General features: G+C 37.3%; 1 protein-coding gene across 2 annotated transcripts in view; it reads right to left on the minus strand.

The window, feature by feature from the left end:
- Nucleotides 1-19,940, minus strand: part of notch1b (notch receptor 1b) — a 185,819-nt gene that overhangs the window by 135,005 nt on the left and 30,874 nt on the right. For both annotated transcript variants that reach the window (XM_087252914.1, XM_087252915.1), the window contains exon 4: nucleotides 16,088-16,212. The gene's annotated coding sequence lies outside the window, so the exon portion shown is untranslated. The remainder of the gene's footprint in view (nucleotides 1-16,087; nucleotides 16,213-19,940) is intronic.

The raw sequence follows: 19,940 nt of genomic DNA on the forward strand, positions 1-19,940 counted from the left end.
GTTGACTATATAATTAAGGAGATACTGACACTGGCTAGATAATCTGAGGACATACTGACATTGGCTATATCATCTGAGGAGATATTGACGTTGACTATATAATCTGGGGAGATAGTGACGTTAACTGTATAATCTGACGAGATACTGATGTTGGCTAGATAAGTTGAGGAGATACTGACGTTGGTTATATAATCTGAGAAGATGCTGGCTATATAATCTGAAGAGACACTGAAATTGGCTGTATAATCTGAGGGGATGCTGGCTTTATAATCTTAGGAGATACGGATGCTGGCTATATAATCTGAGGAGACTGTCGTTGGCTTTATAATCTGAGGAGACACTGACATTGGCTATATCATCTGAGGAGATGCTAGCTATATAATACGAGGAGATACTGACATTGACTATGTCATCACTGACATTGAATATGTCAACCCAAGATAAATGGGTTATATCTTATATAATTATATTTTTTATATTTTTATGGAATTATAAAAGCTTATTTATCATGTTAGGATTTTATAGTGTTTTTATAGTGATTTTTTTATGTTCTTGTTGGGTCTGTTGCAACGTAATTTTGTTCTGCATTACAATTCTATTGTGATGATTTGAATGACATAAATAAAGGAAACTGAAACTGATCTGAGGAGGTGCTGGCTATTTAATCTGAGGAGACACTGACATTGGCTATATAATCTGAGGAGACGCTAGCTATATAGTTTGATGAGACACTGATTTTGGCTATATAATCTGAGGGGATGCTGGCTATATAATTTGAGACACTGACATAATCTGAGTGGATGTTGGCTAGGAGACACAGATTTTGGCTATATATTCTAAGGAGATGCTAGCTATATAATCTGAGAAGACAATGATTTTGGCTATATAATCTGAGGGGATGCTGGCTAAGTAATTTGAGGAGACACTGACATTGACTATATAATATGAGGGGATGTTGGCTATATAATCTGAGGAGACACTGAATTTAGCTATGTACTCTGAGGGGATGCTGATTTTGGCTATATAATTTGAGGAGATGCTGGCTATATAATCTGAGAAGACACTGACATTGGCTATATAATCTAAGGGGATGCTGGCTATATAAACTGAGGAGATGCTAACTTTGGCTATATAATCTGAGGAGATGCTGGCTGTATAATCTGAGGAGACACTGACATTGGCTATATAATCTGAAGGGTTGCTGGCTATATAAACTGAGGAGATGCTGACTACATAATATGAGGAGACACTGACATTGGCTATATAATCTGAGGAGACGCTAGCTACATAGTCTGATGAGACACTGATTTTGGCTATATAAGCTGAGGGGATACTGGCTATATAATTTGAGGAGACACTGACATTGGATTTATAATCTGAGTGGATGTTGGCTATGTAATTTGAGGAGACACTGATTTTGGCTATGTAATCTGAGGGAATGCTGGCTAAGTAATTTGAGGAGACACTGACATTGACTATATAATATGAGGGGATGTTGGCTATATAATCTGAGGAGACACTGAATTTGGCTATGTAATCTGAGGGGATGCTGATTTTGGCTATATAATTTGAGGAGATGCTGGCTATATAATCTGAGAAGATGCTGGCTATATAATCTGAGAAGACACTGACATTGGCTATATAATCTGAGGGGATGCTGGCTATATAAACTGAGGAGATGCTGACTTTGGCTATATAATCTCAGGAGATGCTGGCTGTATAATCTGAGGAGACACTGACATTAGCTATATAATCTGAGGGGATGCTGGCTATATGAACTGAGGAGATGCTGACTATATAATCTGAGGAGTTTTGGTTATAAAATTGGAGGGAACACTAACTATTTCACCTGGGAGGACACTGGCTACATAATCTGAGGTGAAGCTAACTATATAATTTGAGCGGATGCTGGCTATATAATCTGAGGGAAAACTGACCATATTACCTGAGGGAACCCTATTAGGTCTAAGGGGACACTGGATATACGTTTACCCTCTGTTTTTGTTTTGTGTTCATAGTTATTTGAACATGCTTTATGTTATTTTCTGTTACAAGTGTGTCATCAGTTTCTAATAAAGTCTCATTTCTGGAATAGTGACGGGATGGCTTTATGCTTCACATGTTTCTCCACCTTTAGAAGCACTGCTATTCAAGAATACACTTTTCTGTTTGTTTTCTGAGCTGATATTTTAAGAAGAAACAGGAAGTCAGGACAGGATATATTGAAGGCCTCATCCCTTTTTTAAAAATAGCTTTCGGTTTTAGTTAGGATCACTGCCCATCAAATCCACTTGTTATTGCACAGGGAAAAGATTTAAAATTACAACTCATGAAATGAACAATTGCTTTCATGTATTGTGATCAATATTACTCTCCTAATTATTCTAAAGTTAAAACATTAGTGTGCCATTGTTTAAAAAGGAATTAAAATAGGTCTACAAATCAAAATCCTATTTTGACTTCAGGAGGGGCGTAAATACATCATATAGTGATCATATACAGTATATACTTGATACACTGAGTTGTGCTCATATGTGACTATTCCCAATCCAATTTTATAACTTTTTGGTTTCCCCAAATAGTCCCCTGCTACTCTGCCACATAAAAAAAAATCCTGAACCATGAGATGATTAATCAGTCTTAGGAGGAAATGTGATGCAAGATTTCTGAGAAATCCACTGCAAATTCTCTGCAAGCTTCAACGAGAAGTGGGTGGTTGCTAGCATATAAACGTACAATAAACGTAAAAGTGAAAGGAATATTTAGAGAAGTATTCTGTGAGATAATATGAGAAAGCACGAAGAGAAGATTTGAAGAATGGAATAAAATAATTTATGTGTAACCAATTTCTCAATATATGAAGTTAGCACAGGTCTTCTGATGTCATTGCAACCCAGGTTCATTCTGAAAACGTACCCCTATATACATTTCTGGAGAGCGCCAAATACGTCCCAGGAGCTACATTTTTTGAAGTTTTTATTTTTGCGAATTCTCCACAGGCCGCTGTGTATGCCTTTTCAAATCTCAAATTTCTCTCGCGAGTGCCATTAGCGCTTGCTCTTCTTGCATAAATCCACCAGAGGCCGCTATCGACTGACTGACCAACTGACCAATAGTCCCACCCACCCCCTTCCCTAAACCAAACCGATAGTGTTTTAAAAAGCACAGATTGACCTGCAAACCGCCATGTTGCATTCATTTTAAAGATGAAATGCAGCCATTTATTTAATTTCTTATCTTGGATATTGATCTATTTTAAATCTCATTTCAAAATTATTTGAATCTAATTTATATTTGTTTGTTTTTTTATAGTAATGTACATTTATTTATTTGTATTAATTTAACTTAGGAAATACAACTAAGTGACAACTAAGGAAATAAAGAGCATTAGGTGGAAGTTTGAAAGACATTGTGTTCAACTGGATGTAATTTCTTTCCCAGTACTAGGTTGCAGATGGAAGGGCATCCGCTGTGTAAAACATATGCTGGATAAGTTGATGGTTCATTCCACTGTGCTGATCCCTAATGAATAAAGGGACTAATGAATGAATGAACGAATGTTGTGTTTAAACAAGTTATTGAAAAAGAGCAATTTACATGGTGGCAACCCTTAATTTTTTGCTTATTTTTTTCACTTCACAGCCTCAAATAAATGCCTATGCACCACCAACAACTGATCACTTGAAATGTCACCCTTTTAAACTAGGGAACTTCCATTCAAAAAAACCTACAAAAGTCATTTTTTGTCATGAAAAAAAACATTACGGTTAATATTTTTAACGTATCACATGCACATCTGTGGCCAACGCTCCAGATAATTATCTCTTTGTATTCCCAACAGTACAGTAATACTCAATTCACATCATTAATATTATTGTGGAACCACATTCAAATGTTTCACCAGACGCCAAACGCAAACACCAAAGGAATTAATATACGGAAGCAAATAACAGTGCTGGGATAGTTTTGAAAATCATGTTTGTAAAGTTTATATCTTTGCCCAATCTCAGAGGGTCAGACTGTGATGATTAATTTACCATTTTTTAAATACTGTTGTCTGAAATGCTGCAAGTCCAGAGACTATAATGAATAATATGACTTTGACTTTTGTGACCAAAATGATTAGAATGAAGAGGTTATATATGTTTTTGTTTTAATGGCCACCAGTACAATGATAATAAAATGAATGAAATGACTACTAAGTCATCGTTATGATCCACTAATCTGGAATAGAACCATCATAAGGAGATTTAGGTTTGACAGTGTCAGATAATCATGTTCCTTTAGTTGTTGAAAACATGGAGAACAGTACACGACCTGACAAACGTCTTGTCGCCTATCCAAGTTTTAGAAACAAGAAATATGACTTGACTTCTAGTTAATCATTTGGTGTCAGAAGTGGCTTAAAAAAATGCAAAGGCCTCTAGATTACACTTATTTTACCAAAATAAAATATGATCATGCTATGATTTTTAATTATTTAATTAGGACAGTAAAGTCTGACTTTGCTTAGACAAAAGTCTTGTCACTTAACAGCAATAATGTACAGTATAGAATATGAAGTCATGCTGCAATAGAGAAAGATTGAATATTGTGTAAGACTCCCTTGAGCTTGGAGGACTGCATCCATACATCTCTGCAATGACTCAAATCACTTCTTAATAAAGTCATCTGGAATGGAAAGAAAGCGTTCTTGTAAGATTCCCAGAGTTCATCAAGATTCTTTGGATTTATCTTCATGCCTCCTCCATCTGAGCCCAGACATTCTCAATAATGTTCATGTCTGGTGACTGGGCTGGCCAATCCTGGAGCACCTTGACCTTCTTTGCTTTCAGGAACTTTGATGTGGAGGCTGAAGTATGAGAAGGAGCGCTATCCTGCTGAAGAATTTGCCCTCTCCTGTGGTTTGTAATGTAATGGGCAGCACAAATGTCTTGATACCTCAGGCTGTTGATGTTGCCATCCACTCTACAGATCTCTCGCACACCCCCATATTAAATGTAACCCCAAACCATGAGTTTTCTTTCACCAAACTTGACTGATTTCGGTTTCTTCTGAGAATCTTGGGTCCATGCGGGTTCCAATAGGTCTTCTGCAGTATTTGTGATGATTAGGATGATGTTTAACAGATGATTCATTGAAAAAAATCGACCTTCTAACACTTTTCCAAATGATCAACTAAAAGTCAAGTTATTATTTAATGCTCTTACAACTGCGATCGGCGACAAGTCTTTTGTCAGGAAGTATAGTGCATATATAGTACAAAATAACAATTATTAGAGTACAGTTTAATCACTTTTTCTGAATTTTTATTTATTTTTTTGTGGCTCAGAGAAATCATCTGCATGCTTGATGATAAGATGACGGATGAGAAACTGATGAGAAAATGACGGATGTTTACTATATGATGATTGAAATGGCCTTATACACCCAGCAGGCACAAGATATCAACATGAAGTCAGAATGAAGTTGTACCCCAGTGTCGTGGGGATGTTGCATTCTGTTTTTCCATGGAAATCATGGAAGTGTCAGATTTGATGCCAAAATGACCTTGGTTTAAGATGTTTGCTCGACATTTGATTTTGGTCACTTTCCAACACAACCTAAAGTCAACCAAATATCAACGTCATTTGATGTTGTTATTAAACAAATAACGTTGTCCTTAGACGCTGGTTAGACATCGATTTTTTTGTCACCTGACATCACAACCTAAATCTAACCTAATGTTAATGTCTTATGATGTTGTGTGCCTGCTGGGCAATAACTCGATGCACAACAGAATGTTACGTTTACACACACATGCACAAATTACATGTAAATGTATCAGCTTGTAACCACTGACTTCCATAGTGTTTGTTTTTTCTACTCTGGCTATCAATAGGAGGCGACACGGTGGCTCATTGGTCAGCATTGTTGCCTCACAGCAAGAAGGTTGCTGCGTTGAGTACTGGTTGGGTCAGTTGGCATTTCTGTTTGGAGTGTGCATGTCCTCCCAGTGTTGGCATGGGTTTCCTCCGTGTGCTCGGGTTTCTCCAACAGTCCAAGCACATGCGCTATGGTGAATTGAATAAACTAAATTGACCTTAATGCATGTGTGTGAATTAGTGTGTTTGGGTGTTTCCAAGTACTTGATTGCAGCTGGAAAGGCATCAGCTGTGTAAAACATATGCTGGATAAACTGGCGGTTCACTCTGTTGTGGAGACCTCTAATAAATAAAGGGACTAAGCCGAAGGAAAATGAATGAAGGATATCAACAGTTCCAGGTTTCCAACATTCTTCAAAATATCTTCTTTTGTGTTTAGCAGAACAAAAGTAACCCCAAACTAGTTTGAAACCACATGAGGGTGAGTAAATGATGAAAGGATTAAGATTTTTGGGTGAGCTGTCCCTTTAAATGTGCTATACAAACCAATAAGCTCCCTAACTGAACAGATTTGCCCACTACTTTATAAGATGCGTTTTATGTGTGATGCCATATGACTAAACAGCCATCATAAACGGCTATTGAAATACGTCAAAGGAATTTGTGAAGTTTCCATTTATCATGATAAACTGTGAGGAAGAATAATGACACCTCATTGTACACGGTCTTATAAAAACACTTCACTGACTGTTTAACAGAAGATACTCCCATAATTCACCAAAGAGTCATGAGGCATAGGAAAATAGGTGGATAATATCACCATTGTTAAAGCCATGGATGGAAAGAGCAGAAACGGTGGAAAAGACAGAGAGAAATCAATGTGTGGCACAGACAGAAGACTAATAGAGAGAGAGAAACATGGTGAATTTAAGAGTGGGAGGGATAGAGCTGGGCCCCGAATCACAGGGAGGATGGAAGTTCCCATGCCCCGGGACCCCTGGAGAGCAGTAGTGGCAGATGTGACGTCTGCTAAAACTCCTATGGAAAAGACATTATCCATCAACCACACGTCTAAAGTCAGCAGTAAAATCCAATCACACACACACACATGCTGGTATTGATGGTTTACGGGGACTCTCCATAGAAATAATGTATTTTATACATTAAAAAATGCTAATTATTTGGCCCTACCCATACACCTGCTGCCATCGATTTGTTTCTCTTTTTGTTTTTTTTACTTTATCTTTTTTTTTTTTTGCTTGTGTTTGTATATTTATATATGTGATAGTGTATTTTGTGTTATTTTGCTTTGTTTCTATTTTTAGGTGTGACTTTTTAACATTCGTCTACAGATAAAAAATAGCCATTCTTGGCTAATTCTGGCAGATTTTACAGTAATTTTTATTAATATCCATGTAAACAACTAAACTATTAAGTGAAGTTTAGTTATAAACTAATTTCGAGAGGATCACATGCAAGTCAAGCTAATGTACAAATCACTAATCAGACGATTCCTAACTCAGTATAAATAACCAAAGCATCTTACCTTTAGTCATCTTCGTCTTGAAGAATCCTCCCTCCCACCCCATCTCCTCCTCTTTTTCTCTATAGGGCAGCACGGCGGCCCAGTGGCTAGCACTGTAGCCTCACAGCAAGAATGCCTTTGGTTTGGGTCTCTACAAGGCCAATTGGCATTTCTGTGCGGAATTCATGTTCTCCCCGTGTTCGCGTGGGTTTTCCCCAGGTCCTCCGGTTTCCTCCCACAGTCCAAAACATGAGACATAAGTAAACTGACTAAACCAAATCAGCACCAAAGCCACTAGCAACACACCCTCATAGCAATCCTTTGTCAGCAGGAGGGGGGAGTGGGTTCTTGAAATTTACCTGAGCTCAAACTCCCCTCTCACCCTGCAAACGTGAGGGAGCCCCAGGCTCGAGGATTTCATGAGCTCAGGGCTCTCTCCTGGGACAGCATGCCAAACTAGCTTATTACCAATCATCAGCTAAGTGAGAACTCTTGAATGATTTTAAGCGTTTTGAATTACAGGGACACCATGTCCTCATAAACACGTCCTCATAAAACATGACCTCATAAACCATCTTAAAAGAGAATAACTAGCTTATACCCATGCATTTAAACCAAAAATCTGTCCTTATAAACCACCAAAACCATCTCAGATCATAAACTCATGCTATCTACGTTTAGCACCCACAGTTCTGAGAATGTGGAGGCATTTGGGGGTGAAAGAATGAGATTGGGAGAGGTGAAAAGTTCAGGTTGAGAATATCAAATCAAGTCAGTAAAAAGGATGTAGGAGCAAATCGGTTTGCATACACTTATTCCCATTTGACTCCAAACCACAGAACTGATTTCATGCTTTATCAAATGCATGATCTCAAATGAATACCCGAGCAATCATTGGTTCACCCTATGACAACAAAAGCACTTTCTGCTCAGCTTAACAGCGCATATGCAACACCCACAACAGTCCAGGACAGATCTGATGATGGCAATGTACATGTTGAGACATGTTTCTTCATCTGATACTCATGGGCTACTCTAACAGAGAGGGAAAATGGACAAAAAAAATGAACAAATAAAATTAAGTAAAAAAAACAAAACCCTCAATTCTCTGATAAAAAAGCAAAAGAAGAAATTTCACAGAATGTCCAGGCTGTCCTTTTTATGAAATATTTACCTTGGGTTACAGCAGACTATTTAGGGCTTGAGAAGTTACAAAAAAATACATACAAAAACATAAATATGAGCTTAAAATAAGTCAGGAGATTGGTTTTCATACCAACCTAATATTCATTCATTCATTTTCCTTCGGCTTAGTCTCTATTTCAAAGGTCGCCACAGTGGAATGAACCCCCAACTATTCCGGCATATGTTTTACACAACAGATGCCCTTCCAGCCCCAACCCAGTACTGGAAAACACCCATACACACTCTCACATTCACACAAACTCATACACTAACAGCCAATTTAGTTGAGTTCAATTCGAAGAAAATTCGATCACTCAGAACAGAGGAAAGGACTGCATTTTGTTTGTGCTTTGCTGGTTGATAAAGCATTCAGATGGATTAAAAATTTCTGTTTCTTTGGTCAGAGCCTGCATGTGATAGTTATTTTAGCGGGCCGTCTGTTAATAATGAAACAAAGTATTTTGATTTCTGTCATCTACACTGCAAAAAATTATTTTCTTACTTTTGTTTTGTCTTGTTTCTAGTATAAATATCTACAAATTTTTAAATCCTGAAGCATTTTCTAGACAAGCGAAACATATTGTCTTGTTTTAAGAAATAATATGCCAAAAAGTGAGTTTTTCCTTAAATCAAGGCATATTATTTCTTAAAACAAGACAATATGTTTTGCTTGTCTAGAAAATGCTTCTTGATGTAAGAACTCTTAGATATTTGGACTAGAAACAAGACAAAAAAGTAAGAAAATCATTTTTTGCAGTGTATTGTTTATTTTGTAATATATTTTTAGTGCCTATTTTGTATCTTCATTGCAGCTTTTTTATGTCTAATCTTGTAAATTCATGTTAAAACTCTACACTAGCCCCTTTCACACATACAGACCTTTCCGGAAAATTACCGGCAATTTTCCGGAAAGGTTGTATGTGTGAACAGGCCCTTTTTGAAAATACCGGTAAATTCGTTCTGGCTATTTTCCGGAAAGAGAAGTTGCAACATTACCGGTAATTTGCCGGAATGCTGCACTGTGTGAATGCAGAAGGAAGATTGCCGTAATAAGCGCGTCCACGTCTAGAACGGGCTGACGTGAAACGTCTGCTTTAGCCAATCACAACAGTCAGACGCATTCACGTGCACGCGGTTTATGAGAATAAAAGCCTTTGAATATTTTTTCCAGACACCTTTAGCTGCTAGATGTTGGTCAGATAATGTTTCTATGTTCCTTCTTAATGCTGTGTAAATAATTATTGATAAAATGTTTATGATAATCCGTTGTTTGTTTACCTTCAAGCTTTGCGTGTGCCCGTGAGCGCCCATAGCGCCAGCACACACACATATCAAAGTGTTTCCCTATGTTTTCATTAGAGTTGTACTCAATACTGATCCATCCGAAGAGTTTGTAATGTAGTCAAATGTTTACAAACACAAGCGCAGCCGTTTAGAGGTCATTTCTGGTTAATGTCAGAATTTACCGGCATTTTGCGATGGATGTGTGAATGCTCTTTTCCGGAAAAATTCCGTAACGTCCTTGCCTGTGTGAACAGCGTTTTTTTGAATATACCGGTAAAGTAGTTCCGGAAATTTTCCGGATATTTACCGGTATCACTGTGTGAAAGGGGCTTATGAGACATTGTTCACAGCTTAAGAATGTAAAATAAAAATTTGTGCTAATATAAGAGTAGTTAAAACAAATTGGTCAATTTTGACCAGCAACACTAAAGTAAGGGGCAGGATGTGAACACGACAGGAGGGTTAATAATAAGCTCTGCTCTGATTATCTGTTTCACATTGGCTGAAGATACACGAGTGAGAAATTAGTCATAAAGAACTGGAGTGACATGACATTTCCATAGGTCGTAAGGCAGACGAGAAGAGGGGAATAAAAGTTTCCCAAAAAGCTGTCAGCAAGAAGCAGCTGTGTGCGGAGAAGGCCTTTATCTTCTAATGCACCGTATTACGCAGGCCTTGGAAAATGCTTCATTCCTGTGAGGGTGGATGAAAAAGATTTGGATGGGCTCTTTCTTTAAATAGATTATGGTGTGAGCTGTCGCACTCCTTTAGCCATCACGTTTTTCTTTGAAGCCCGAGAGAAGCTGTCGACAGTCATCAAACACTATCAGACCGCATGTCCGCTGAGATGCCAGGCGAATCCACGGCTTTAAGAAGTGTACCAGAAGCCTGACTTACACACGGCGACTGAGTAATAAATCTCTGAAGTGTTTCACTGTATTATGATAGGGTGGAGACCATGAAACTGTCAGAAAAACTACAACCAAGACATTTTCCATGCCTTCACAGGAAGCAAACACTGGAACTGAGAGATAGTGTCAAGGGTGGAGCTGTGAGAATGCAGGAAATTGGACAACACATCCAAATTGTTTGAAGTTTTTGACAAACACCTTATTAATACACAAAATATAAGATTGGTTTTCAGTGCACTCTTTCTAAAATAGATTTTTGTGTAACATAGTGACAGTAAATAAAGCCTTCTGGGTTCCATAAAGAATCTTTTCATTTCTATAAAGTCAGTGTGAACCGAAAGTTGCAGAGACTTTTATTTCAGTATGTTGATGTACATCCAACTGAGTAGGAGCTTTCTTTTTTGTGCATCATTCGTTAATAGCAAACTAACGGTTTGTAATAAAAAGTTCTGATGTTTATTTTACTAGCTCACATTGTTATTTTTGAGGTGAATAATTCATTAATAGTTACAAAATATTGTTTATTTTGGTGATCTCCAATGAAAGTCTGCTTATTTGCTTCTGAGTTTCGAGTGCTGATCCTTCTGTTGATGTCAATCTGAGAGCTTCAATAGCAACTGCATATTACCATCTCTCTTACTGTTAAAGGTGCAGTAGGTGATCTGCCAAAATGCTAACCGCTTAGCATATTATCTTTGGACGGCAGGGAGGGACTGTGATTCAAAGCCACACCCCCTGAAATCGCGAGCGCGCGCACCGCATCACAACAGCCGACAGATAACCCACTAGTTCATGTCATCCGCCAGTTAGTTAGCACCCTGCAGGAATTACATGAAATACTTTGCCACACTTACATGCTATTTCAGAGCGAATATTCAGAGTAGCATGGTAAACAGTATAGGAAGGCTATCATTGTTCAAAAATGACCCAATGTGAATATAAAAGCAACTTCAGCTCAATAAAGCAGGTTAGGCGGAATAGCGCTATTTACTGGTGTTTTCTTTTTAAACTAAATATAAATCTACATTATAGATGCTGTCAAAGGACCTTATGAAACTGAAAACAATCACATCAATCTTTCACAGGGAGATTTCAGTGGCTGAACAACACGTCTGTGCATATAAGTCATTCATAACAAAACACAATCTAACATAAAATAGTTTCAAAACAGAACATTACCTGTCTAACAGTAATACTTCAGCCATGGTGTCGTCCTTCCTCCAGCGTGCTAAAGTAACTCCAATATTGATTTAGGTTTTTAAAAGTTTCAATTCAGCTTTTGATTTCTCCCGGTCCGTCCGTTATAAATATTATATATATATGTATATATTAATATTATATATATACTGTAAAGCCTGGCTTTACAGTAATCGGCCCGAGCTCGGCTGTCCTTTGGCGCCTCCGGCTCTTACTCGGCATCTACGAGCGGCCCGCAGCTCGCTCGGAGCGCATGCGTTTGACTCTATTTAATTGGATAAACATTTTTTAGTTTTATGCTTTACCCAGAATATAAAAATACATATAAACACATTTAGATCATTTACTGTCATCATTACTATTGGACTGTGAAGAGACTTTCAACCAGCACAACAAAAAATGTTTCTGAAGACAATCACCTTCTGCACCTTTAAGTTTGCTTTGAGGGAATGATGTGCAAAAACAAAACACACCCCCCTACGTAATATTCTTTTTTAGCTGTAAGTACATCAACATACTAAAGTAAACGTTATTTTCTAAGCACTTTAGGGATATCAATATACAGTTGCTATGGAAGACCTCAAGTTTATGTCCACAGATGGACTGCCACTCCTAAGGTGAAAGCAAATTATACGAATTTGATTGAAGATTACCAAAGATTGATTAACTTGCACAGATTAATTATTCACTTTAAAAAATAACAATGTAAGCAAAATAAACATTGTAAATTTTGAATTACAGCCAATGCATTCTCTGGGATACATACATTTTGAAAGGCTGTGGTGAGAGATTTGAGAATTGTAGTATATAGTCTAGCCTTATAGTATACGTTAGTTATGCATAGTTTTTTTTTTTTTTTAAATAGTCCAGTGTTATGTCCAGTGTTGTCTTTATATTTGTGATTAATTTATGCAGCCCTGTTGGCCAGCGAGACACAACATTTTGTTAATCTGTATGTCCACAGACGTAGTGGATTGACAATAAAGCTCGACTTGACTTGAGGAAATCTAATTTCTTGGTATCAATTTGACCAGTCATCTGTTGTAAATGCTTAGATCAGTTTACTTTGTTGATAGAGTCTGTCTTTAGCGACAGTTACCACTTAAAAATCTTTTGCTTTTTAGGAATTATTTTGATGATTACGGCTGTCATTTCTGAGTTCACATTTGTGTCTCCTTAGTTACTCATTTATTTCAGTGGCTACTGATTTTGTTCACCTGTGTCTTGTTTAGTTTCCTGTTACCTTCTGAATTTATACTCTGTTTCACTATTTAGTTGTTGGGTTTGTATTGGTAACACAGTTGTTACATTTACCTTTAACATTAACTTCTATAGTTTAGTAATTATTAGTTTTTAAAATAAGAATGGTTTTGACATTTAAGGCTGTCCTTTCTGTGTTCACAATCATGTTACTCTTAGTTTCTCCTTGGTTACACACTTATTTCAGTGGCTACTGATTATGTTCACTTGTATCTTGTTTAGTTTCCTGTTACCTTTTGTATTTATACTCTGTTTCCCTAGTTAGCTGTTGGTTTTGTATTGGTTACAAAGTTGTTACTGTACTTTTACCTTCAACATTACGTTTTAGAATTTAGTATTCATGAGTTTTTTTTTAATTTCGGTAGATCTGGCATTTGATAGATCTCGTTAAACTCTTAAATACTAGACAAGAAATCAGAATGATTTGGTCAACACAATCTCAAAACAATTCTCAACTTTTTGATTTAGCAGCTAATTCGTATTAATATCATGTTAGTATGATTTGCTCATCCCTAAATGATGGTTGGGTTTATAGATGGAGATTTGGTGTATGCCTCATTTAAAAAATCATATTAATTTCATGACATTACATGTTATGTTTAGTTATGTTTCCTCATGAGATTAAGTGCTGGATTTAGTTACTGATTTAGTCACTGATACATTAGGTTGTAACATTCAGTAAACTTTGTCAAATGAATCCTAAGCTTCTATTACAGTTTTCTTTCAGTCTTTTGTTAGTCGGCTTTTAACATCCGACATTTACTGATTAGCTCAAAGAGATTCACTATCTAAACTGTAGATTTTTTTTTTGTTTCACTAAAACACTTGAATAAGTTTCTTTTTGGCTTTGAAATAAATATGGTTTTAACAAATGTTCAGCAAAAAAGAACTGTGGCCTGTGGTCTTCTGGGAGAGAATTAGTTTCCATTCTCTGTAAATCCCATTGGGGAAAAAGCAACAACATCTCTGTAATAAGAGGAAGTCACTTCAGGTCCCATTCATCCCCAGACAAGCCATCAATGCTTTTGGAGAACAAAATCTGGGCCACACACAAGTTGTAAATGGTTTATCAAAGAGCAAGGTTAACACTGAAACCTGACGCTCATGTCTGACATTGCTCCAGGAGACAAAGAGACTTCTAGCTAACTTTAGTAAACTAATGCGATTGAGTTTCCTTGACATTACTCCACCCATTGATAAGAGAGACAGAGGCTTATTTTTAGTTACAATTAGTAAAGTGTTCATGATTCATGTGATTGGCTCAAAAAGCTCTGTCTTCATGAGGAAAGATGTCAAATTTCAAATACACATTATTGAGATTGATGTGAATGTTAATGGATGGCTTCCTCTGTAGGTCTCCTGAGGACAATCAATGCCATGTTGATGGTTTCAGCAGTACACTAGAAAACAACTGCTTGTCCGGCTAAACTTATAGAGTGAGAAACTGCAGCTTTATTTGTGTTTATGTCCTGTAAAGCATCCATGTCATATATTGGGAAAATATTTCTGACTTTGTTAGTTGCTTTCTTCAACCACAGTGATGTTTACTTCACAAAAAAAGCACTGAACTAATAACCAAGTATCTTCACCAGATGTTAGAGAAAATCACATTTCAAATTTGAATTTAAGGTTAAAGTGTTGGTTAGCTTGTGGTTAGACTTAGTGGTCACCTCACAGCAAGAAGGTTTCTGGTTTCAGTGGAACCAGGGGCATTCCTTAGTGGAGATTGCATGTTGCATGGTAAATCTACTTGGTAGAATATGAGTGTGTGTGTGTGTGTGTGTGTGTGTGTGTGTGTGTGTGTGTGTGTGTGTGTGTGTGTGTGTGTGTGTGTGTGTGTGTGTGTGTGTGTGTGTGTGTGTGTGTGTGTGTGTGTGTGTGTGTGAATAGCGGTTTCCCAGCACTGAGGTTCATGAGTTAGTGTACTCTCTGCGCTGGGTTGCAGCTAAAATGGCATCCGCAGCATAAAAACATTTGCCAGAGTAATTGGTGGTTCATTCTGTTGTAGAATCAGGGACTAAAGGAAAAGGGACCAAAGGAAATTGAGTAAGAGTGGGTGTACTGTAAAAAATGCATTAATAAAATTAGGTTTGGCGGCACGGTGGCGCAGTGGATAGGGCCTCAAAGCAAGAAGGTCTCTGGTTCGAGCCTCAGCTGGGTCAGTTATCATTTCAGTATGGAGTTTGCATGTTCTACCTGTGTTTCCTCCAGTTTCTCTGGTTTCCCCCACAAGTCCAAAGATATGCGCTACAGGTGAACTGGGTAAGCTAAATTGTCCGTAATGTATGTGTGGGAATGAGAGTGTATGAATGTTTGCCAATGATGGGTTGCAGCTAGAATGACATCAGCTGTGTGAAACATATGCTGGATAAATTGTCGGTTTATTCGGCTGTGGCGACCCCTGATTAATAAAGCGACTAAGCCGAAAAGAAAATGAACAAATGAAATTAAGTAAACTTATTCGTTTTTACAAATTTGTGTGGATTGGACATAAAACAATTAATTTGTCCCTCAAAAACCTCAACCATTGCGTTGTTTCAGCTCAATTTGAATACAGTACGTAGTTTGAACAAACAGCAAATAGCAATTTTTGAGTTTGATGAAATTAGATGAAAATTCAATCATAATTTACTCACTCTAATGGGATGTAATTTGTATACCTCTTTTATATAGCTAATCGCGAAAGGAAACTGGACAATTTAACTAACACATATTCAATCTGAAAACATAGCCCTATATACATTTCTGGAGATCGTGAATTATGTAGCCAGAGGACCGTATGGCTGAATTTCATCTTTAAAGCGAACACTAGGGGGCGGCATGATGCCGTCCCTTTTCGCGCTTACCAGCTGACCACTTACCTTCGTATAGACTGCTTTCTAGCTGTTACCAGTATAACCAGTGGGCCGACATGCACGTCAGTGGACTTAAGGTGAAGAGAGAAGCTGACCACGATGACAGGGTTCGAGTCCGGTAAAGAATGGTTCTAGAAAGTGAGTAAGACAAAAACAGAAACCAAAAAATAAAACAAACAAGTAAATAACAGGGTGAGAATGTGGTAAAATTAGGCAATGGCTTTTCTTTTTCTGGATTGCTTTTTAAAACTGTGGGTTGGGTTAAGGGAAGTGGTTGGGCGGGTCAATCATTGCCTTTGAAAACACTGTGGGATGCGTCCGAAACCACATACTTCCATACTATATAGTACGCTAAAATCAGTATGCGAGCAGAGTAGTAAGTCAGAATTCTTAGAATTCGAAAATCAGTAGGCGAGAAGTACCCGAATGACTTACTACTTCCGGCGAGATTCTGAAGTGCGCATCCCATGCACGCTGCGCTATCCCATAATGCCCCGTGTTAGAATTCATGAATGGAAGTGAGGCGACGCAACTAACGCAGGTAGGTCAAGTGACCATGACAAAATGGCGGATGTAGTACGTCCGAATTCCATTCATACTTTTCACATTCATACTGTATAGGCACATACTTTTCTAACGGCCGAGTGGTACGTTTAAATTCAAATGCAGTACCTACTGAATAGTAGGCGGTTTGGGACGCAGCCTATCAGTTGGGTTTAGGAAAGGAGGAAGGTGGGTCAGTTGATCGGTCAGTCAGTCAGGCGACAGCGGCCTCTGGTGGATTCATGCGAGAACTGCAGGCACAAATAGCACTTAAGAGAGATTTTTGAGATCTGAGTGTACACAGCGGCATCTGGTGGATTCGCAAAAACAAAAACAGCAAAAAAAATTAAAAATAAAAACAAGGTAGCTCTTGAGACGTATTTGGCACTCTCCAGAAATGTATATAGGGGTAGGTTTTCAAAATGAGCCAGGGCTGATTTTTACAGTTCTGAAACAATGCAAATGACAGTTTCCAGAACATTTTTACAATATAAATTTGTTAGCTACTGAAATGCAACAAAAAGTTGGTCACACTTTATTTTGATGGTCTGTTTGTTGAACTCAAGTTACATTACATCTACATGCCAACTAGTTCTCATTAGATTATGAGTAGACTGTTAGGGTTGGGGTTAGGGTAAGTGTAAGTTGACATGTACTTGCAAAGTTTCTTATAGTCAGTCTTATAGTCAATGCCTGTTGAAAGAGCATATCAACATATTAAGCAGACCGTCTGCTAATTCTCAAATGGGCCATCAAAATAAAGTGCTATCAAAAAGTTAAACTCTACCAAAATGCATGTATCAGATGTGACTGAACAGAAGTAAAACTGAAATATAATAGTTCATTTGATTTACAAAAATTAAGGTAAGTGGTTGCAAACAATTTATATTGGCTGAATTGAAACAATCAAAGTCAATTCAGCCAAAATAAGTTGTTTTCCACCACTTACCTTAAAAATTTTTAGCAAATCCAATGAAGCATTTTTTTCAGTGTAGCTGCCAATACTGGATTGTCTCCGGAAGACAGGATTGGTGCTCAGTGAGTGGGTGAGGTTTGGCCTGTGGCTGTAACGTGCGCCTGGCGTCTGCTGCTGACTCTATCAGCTCTGATTAAACTACACACACTCCTCTGACTGCGGTTACGTCTTCACGCTTACACACACAAACAGCCTGAAGGGGCCTGTTCTGCACCTGCTCTTCTCTTTACCAAAGGCAAACACTTACAGGAGGACAGAAGGTTGAGGGTTCAGGAGAGACGGGTGAATAGAAAGGAGGAGTGTTTTCCCTTAGATCGGTAACACCTGGTTAAATGCACAAAGCTGTGATATGACTGAGCGAATACTGATTGAATTGAACTTTCTCTGCAGTTGTGGAATGCATGCAAACTAATTTAAAAAAAGTGCTGTAGGTGAGTTTTTGACTCTTCTAAAACATAAAAATTCCATAATATGTTCGCAGATATTTCAGAAACATGCTAAGTGAATATGTTTATCTGAAAAACAATGCTGAAGTCAGATAGTCTGCTTCATAATGTGCATAATGTGCCAGAATGTCTGTCTCTGGTCTGTCTTTTGGTCATTTAACCCGCTCATTGCCAGTTTAGCCAAATATATTTCAGCACTCCGGGTTGCCTTGATGGAAAACAGCATATTTCTTTTATTATTTTAGAAAGGCTCTCAAAGCACTCACTCGTGACTGAAATGAGACCTCCGGTAGACTGCAGCAAACTCTGAAACGAGACGCAGAGTTCCACATGAGGTTATTAATTAACTAATAATAGAAATATTGTTACTGTACACATTAGGTGAGCAGCAGTGGCGTTTGGGGGCTTAAGCTCCTGATGTATTGTCAAAAGCCCCTGATCACTTGGAATATGTTGCACTTAAATAAAAATGTGTTGTATAAAATTTATTTTGTTATCTAAGTACTGAAAATTACCACATATATCACGAACATTCCACTTAACGCAGCGTTTGTGTCGGGTAATTAAATCTTCAGCTGTTCATCAGTACCTGTTTCTACCGGCAGGTGGGAGTGGCTCTGTTGTCACATGGGGTTAAAAAATCCCACCACTGCACTTAATTCATTTATTATTTTGAGGAGCTGAAGCTAATGAGGTAATAATACAACTCTTTCGCGAAACTGAACAGTTACACTACACCTCAGTTAATCACTCTGTCCAAATAAACATGTTTTTAGCTTTGTATCACATTGGATAACAACTCACACTATAAAATAAATTATATTTTCAGATTTGAAGACATGCAGAAAATTACATTTTCAAAAAACAAACAGAAACTGCAAATCAGGAGAGGAGATAGTAGGCCCAAGAGGTATGATATGGCTAGTAAATGAGAAGTGGGTTAATTTATCAATGTTTTCTTTCCTATTTGGTGTTACAAGTCACAAAAACCCTTTATTTATTATTAATCATTTTTAATCCTGTTAATAAGATTAGAGTAGATTAGGTATATTAGTCGGGTGAATTAAAACTTTTTTTGGGGGAGGGGTGGGCAACTTTTTTGGGGCTAAGCCCCTTATCCCTTTCGACCCTAGCAACGCCCCTGGTGAGCAGGTTACATTGTAACCCAGTGTCCTAACAACATACAGTGATAAGCAATTTGGTTGTTTGCACCAAACGAAACACGACATAAATTTAAATACAGCCATTCAGAAGCACAGAATAGTGCTCTCACTGCACTCCAACGAAATGGTGAGGTTTATAATCTAATTGATACCTATTAAACCTTATAAACATTATTAAATGTAGATGCTGAATCACTGATATGTAGGGTTTTCACGGTTTACCGGTGCTATGGTGGTATTGCGATATTATGGCTCAGAAATACTGGTGTATTGCACGTTTTCTAATGCTTCAGTTTGAACGCACATCTGAATTAGTTCATTTCTGTTCAAGTTAATATGATTTAGTAGCTACAACAAGTGCGACAGTCTCTTAAAAAGAGAGGAAGTAAAAGTAAAATTTTTAATTACTTTGGATTGTTACCTGATAAGACTGAAAAAATAATTTTAAAAAATAAAAAAATAAAATAAATAAATATATATATATAAATATACAATATATATATATATATATATATATATATATATATATATATATATATATATATATATATATATATGAAAAACCCAAAATAGAAACAGGAAGCACTGAATCTATTTTGACCACTTCATATAGCCTAAATTTGTTGGAAAATGCTCTTTTGTAACAAATTTCATTCGGTATAATTTGTATCTTTATTTTAATGTATTTTTTGTTGGTCAATTACCTACAAAATAAACAAAAACATTAAAAC

Source organism: Danio rerio, chromosome 5 (assembly GCF_052040795.2).
Source record: "Danio rerio strain M-AB ecotype USA chromosome 5, GRCz13ab, whole genome shotgun sequence".
Lineage (NCBI taxonomy): Eukaryota > Metazoa > Chordata > Actinopteri > Cypriniformes > Danionidae > Danio > Danio rerio.